Below are 6,000 nucleotides of genomic sequence, written 5' to 3' on the forward strand. Positions count from 1 at the left end.
GTGTAAATCTCGCGCCAGGTCGTACCCATATCCGCAGCAGTTCTCGAAGGTGAACGGCCTCTGGCATGTTGGGACAATGTAGGTAAGGGAAGTCGGCAAGTCAGATCCGTAACTTTGGGAAGTGCTGCGTCGGTCGGGCTGGGGTGCGAAGCGGGGAGGTGCGAAGCGGGGATAGCCGGCGCTGACTCTGGATGTGAGCTGGGCCCTTCCTGTGCATCGCCCCCTCTGCGGGGGGTCGCCTCTCTCCGTTCCCCTCCTGGGGTTTGTGGCTTGCGTTCTGCCTCGGCCGACGCCTAGCAGCTGACTTGGAACTGGTGCAGACATGGGGAATCCGACTGTTGCATTGAAACGAAGCATCTCGTAAGGTCCACGGTGGGTGGTGACGCAATGAGATTTCTGCCCAGTGAATCTCAAAGGGAAGAAATTCAATGAAGCAAGGTAAACGGCGAGAGTAACTATGACTCTTAAGGTAGCCAAATGCCTCGTCATCTAATTAGTGACGTGCATGAATGGATGAACGAGATTCCCACTGTCCCTACTCTAGCGAAACCACAGCCAAGAGAACAGGCGTGGCAGAATCGGTGGCACAGAAGACCCTGCTGAGATTCATTCAAGTCTGACACTGAAGAGACATGAGAGCTGTTGCATAAGTGGGAGGCCCTCGGGCCGCCGGTGAAATACCACTACTCCCATCATTTTTTTACTTACCCGGTGAGGCGGGGGGGTGAGCCCTGTGGGAGACTCGCTCCAGACGCGACGCGCTTCGGGGACAGTGGCTGGGGGGGTGGTTTGACTGGGGCGGTACACCTGGCAAACCATAACGCAGGTGTCCTAAGGCGTGCTCATGGAGGACAGAAACCTCCCAAAGCAGAAGGGCAAAAGCTTGCTGGATTTCGATTTTCAGTAAGAATACAGACCGTGAAAGCGGGGCCTCAGGATCCTTCTGACTTTTTGGGTTTCAAGCAGGAGGTGTCAGAAAAGTTACCACGGGGATGTCGCTTTTTGATCCTTCAATGTCCGCTCTTCCTATCATTGTGAAGCACAATTCACCAAGCGTTGGATTGTTCACCCACTAATGGGGAACATGAGCTGGGTTTAGACCAGTTAGTTTTACCCTAAAGATATGGTATGGCATTTGTAACATGCCTATACACAAGTGTTTCAAGCCGCGACAAGGCAAGGAAGGGGGAACAGAGGGGGGACCGAGACAATGATCTTACTGGGCCAAGTGACATTGAGATTGCGCAAGGGGAGGTGAGAAGGGGAAAAGGGAGGGTCAGTGCTGTATATGGGATCAAAACAATAACAAGAAGTGCGGCTGGCCGGTGTAGACAGCAGGTGTCCAAAAGTGCAGGTAGGGGGACTGTAGGGTTACAGATACAGACCCAAGTGCAAGGTTTGCTGGGAGGCAGTGCGGGTGTGCAACTGGACGGGCAGGGACCTGGGCCCGAAATCGGAGGGTAGCCAGGTGACCAGTGCAGTATCGGACAGGAAATCAGCAGGGGATAGGAAGAGAGAAGGCAGAAGCAAAGTGAATGGATGCACCACAGATCAGACACTCTGAGGTATTGTACGCAGCAATTCTCATGGTACCAGCTCTTAAATCTAGATAAATTGACCACTCATAGGGGGTTGGATAAAATCAAGATAAGGCTCAAACACACAACATTCCTTGGTACACAAGTACTGCCGTCCACATGAAAGTTTGAGGTAGGCTGCCTCCATCGATTGCCTGCCATCAAGCAAGCCCACCCTTTTTAACAGGTCCAAGGATCCCTTCACCCTAGAAGATGGTTGGGTCCCACAGGTTAGAGAGATTCAATGTACACAGCGAAAATGTAGCGCGTTTCACCTAGGGGTAGAACGGCTACCTTCCAGGGACATAAATCAATCAACATAGCTCTAATTAAATAGAGTTTGACGTGTCCACCGTCGTACCCAGAACAAGGTGTTTTGAGGGATATAAGGTCTTCAATAGGCAGAAGGTCGCACTCCAGGTGTAACATTGCATTAGGTGAACCTTTTGGTTGGGTAAGCATTGATTTTAAAAATTTGTTTTCAGAAAATCCCCAGGTAGGTTGACTTTGCATAGTCCCAGACCTCTGCTCCATACAAGAGTGCAGTACAAGAGCAACCTGCAGTCTGTATAGTTGCAAGGCTGGGGATAATGCAACCCTACCATGTAACGAAGACAACTTTACTATTCCCCTGCCAGAATTCTGTAGCTTCAGGTTCGCTTTAGACACATGTTCCGTCCAAAGACTGTTCCCAACAAAGCAGGGACCCAGGTAGTTTAATGCCGGGACCTGCTCTAATTTTTGACTATTCACTTCTATGCTAATAGTGAATCTCCTGGATGTTCTATGCCTGAAGATCATTGACTTAGTTTTTGCTTGATTTATATCCAAGTGCAATTCCCCTCATGTCTTTGCAAATGGAGGCATCATTACATGCTTGACTCCCATTCGACTGGTGGCAAGCAGCACTGAGTCATCCATGAAAAACAATGCTGGATAGTGCAAGCTGCTCATCTTTCGGGCTGTGAGGGGTCAGAAATGTGAAGCGGACAACTTTGTAGTGGTTTTTCATAAAATGCCATTTTATTAACTCATAATTGAGTTCGGTAAAAACACCTTGCCTCACCTGCCTACCCTGATGAGGATTTCCCTGCCTATCAAAATAAACTAAAGGAAGCACTCTAACTAAAGGAAACTGTCCTTCACAATTATACATACAACAAACTTAACAAGGTAATGTATGGCAAATCATATATATAAACCTGATAACTGTTTCTCCTTGTAACCTGGGTGAAATCCCCTTTCCCAGATTCAAACAGGATTTTCGATCAACAGTTCAAAATAGGAAAGTTCCAACTTGCAACAAAGTTTTAATGATAAGATTCTTCTGTCTTAGAAAAATCTCTCAATTTGACTTTGGGCAACAGTTCAAAATATTCAACAAGTCTTTGAGCCTTATCAAAAGTTGGGCAGAGCGGTAAAAATGCAGCTGGAATGCTATTAATGCTGCATTTCCGCTGTGCCCAACTATGATTTGGGTGGAAAATTGGGGATTCACCTCCAGCTCTGAGCTCGGGGTAAATCCACCGACTTGCTACCCATTTTCGGCACAATTACAGCAGCAGTATTAGCGCTGTGTTAATTGCGCCGAAAATGCCCCATTGGGTCCAGTGGACCCAATATAAATGGGGACTTACCGCCCCACCGCAACTAGGGATTCAGCACTAACGGCGCCAGACCAAGTTGCAGTAAGGCTAATTGCATGGAGTGGTATCCCGGCGGATTTACCACCGGGATACTGCCCAACTTGTAATTACCCCCTTTACCTCTCCACTCGTACTAGAGAGTTGAACACAACTGCTTCTTAGAAAACAAGAATACTTCCACAGTTCGTCTGCATCAACAAAAATGCTTTTGTCAGGATGATTCCACAACAGTTCACAATATTCTTTAACAGCCTTGCCACCTCTTCTTCTTCCCTATCTTTAACCACAACACAATACGTCAATGACTTCTTTCTGGTCCACTCCCCTGCCAGGGCTGCTACTACAAAGTCCCTTGCCCTGGTATACGCACCTGCCAGGACTCAATGAAAACTACTATAAGTACTTATGTGGTAAAAAATGTACTTCAAACAACCTAGCAAAGTCTTTGGCTTTCAACATCAGTTTTGGCTACTTCTTCTGGGAAGACATGAAACGCATTGGTGCTGTTTGTTCCACACGTGTGATTGCCACATGCAATGCAGGTTATACTCATCTCCTCCTGAATACTCTCTATCAGGAGCATATATTAGTGGTACACCATACACCATGCGCAAATATTTTAGTATTACACAACGCCAACAGTCTAAGTTGTTTTATCAATTTTAGAAGAGCCTAATAAGACCAGAACAGTACTGATACTAGTATTGCACTCTGTTTATTAGTCAATGAAATCTGTTAGTTCTCACATTACTAATCACTATGCCTAGCAGCAAGAAGTGGTGGGACAGATCACTCACTGAAGGTGATTGGGTTTATATTTTGAATGGCATGACACCAGATCTGCCCAAACATTTCTGTTGGGCAAACACTAACAATGATAAGTGGTGATGGAATTATGTCTGTTAAAATCAACACATTTTTCATCCTATTCTTTTTCAACGTTTAAATTATATTCCGTTTCCTATCTGCAGGACAATTTGTTCTCGACAATTGATACAAATCATCTATTGTAATTAGACAATCCTGCTATTATTAAGTGTATCTCGAAAAGCCCAGCCTTGACAAACATGTATAGTAAGGTTGAAACACGTGTTGGCGTAAGCGCGATGTTCTGGATGTTCGGACATTAGAAATGTGATTATTAGGGACTTTGTGATTATAACAAAGAAAATAATGTGGGCAACATGATATTAATTTGTGTACATGCATGGAGACTAATTATTCAATGGAAACCTTGTGATTGAAACAAGGGGGAACTTAGAATTGTATATATGACTGTGAGGACTAGTAAAGATTCAATTGACTGATACATGTCGGAACCGCAGAAATTATCGAAAATAAAATAATGAATGGAGAAATGACCGATTTTCTTTATCAAATTAATTAGAATTTTCGGGACATTTTATTAAAATATTGGGGTGGGGTAAGGGTAATAGGGGGGAGGCAGGGCAGGGGGCCACACGCCGCATCATAAAAAAACACAAAGAAAACGGTAATTTCTCGTTTCAGTATTTACATGGAAATCCATAAAGGTCGACGACCTTTTCTTTGTGATGGCAACTAAAAGGTAGCAGCTTTATAATTAAAACAGAGTCTGATACTAGTATCAATGCTGTTCTGTTCTTATTAGGCTCTTCTAAAATTGATAAAACAACTTAGACTGTTGGTGTTGTGTAATACTCAAAAACGTGCAAATGGTGTAATACGAATATATGTTCTTGATTGCTACAGGCTGTAGGCTAGCCGTAGTACACCATCCCAAGCAGCACTTACATTTCCTATCGATTAATTCTTGCACTGGATACGCTGAATGTAGCCTGAAACCTCTCCATCAGGAAGGCTGCTCTCGTGCCACTCTTGTTTTCCCACTTTTTCATCAGCCAAGTGCTGATAATGGCTTCTTATTACACTTGCTTCTCTTTGACTTCGACAATGCTTGTTCAGTTCTTTTACAACTCTTGCCTCTTTCTCTCTTTGGCAACATGGGTTATACTCGGCTTGTTTCTGAATTGCCTTCTCATGACTTTAGCAATGATGGTTTTTATCAACTGGTTCTAGTATTGCCCTCTCTTGGCTTTGGCACCATTGGTTCTTGTTCACATCTCTTATTATTGCCCTCTTTTGTCTTTGGCAATTGCTTCAATTGTTAGGAGTATAATTTGAAACACTTGTGTATAGTCTCGTTATAAAGGCCGTATCATATCAATCACACCCTTCTTGTCTGTTCCTAAAGTGTTTAGTCTGCCACTTAAGCTTTTTTTGTATCAACTCGGCATTCAAAGTCATTATCAGTCTGTCACTTTAACTTCTGTACATCAGTATGGTATTCAGAATGATTATTAATAGCTAACGGGTGATTACGGAGTGTTCCGGGGTTACACAGAATCTGTGAACTCCCCCGTTGCTGCATACGCCTCCGCTTGCTCCGCTGTCACTGACTTCTGCTTCCTTCTACACGGCAGCCCGCTCTGTTGCACTCCCCGCTGCGCTCCTCTGTCTGGAGAGGGGCGTTCCGAGCTCCACGAATACTCTGGTTCTAGCCTACCACCGGAGCTGAACTTATACTGCAGAAAGCTTTTTGAGTTAACGCTTCCCGCCGCAGGTGCTCTACATTCACAAACCAAAGGTGGAAAGCCTTCCAAAACAACGCTTCCCGCTGCACAGCCTCTGCACACAAGGTCTTCAAAGGTAGAGACCCTCTCGGAACCTGCATCCGCTCTGCAATTAGCGGTGGCTCTGGCGTTTCCGCTCTCCAACTGCTGCTGCCACTGCAACGT

The sequence above is a fragment of the Ambystoma mexicanum genome, chromosome 1q (genome assembly GCF_040938575.1).
Source record: "Ambystoma mexicanum isolate Mex_15411 chromosome 1q, UKY_AmexF1_1, whole genome shotgun sequence".
NCBI classification, from domain to species: domain Eukaryota; kingdom Metazoa; phylum Chordata; class Amphibia; order Caudata; family Ambystomatidae; genus Ambystoma; species Ambystoma mexicanum.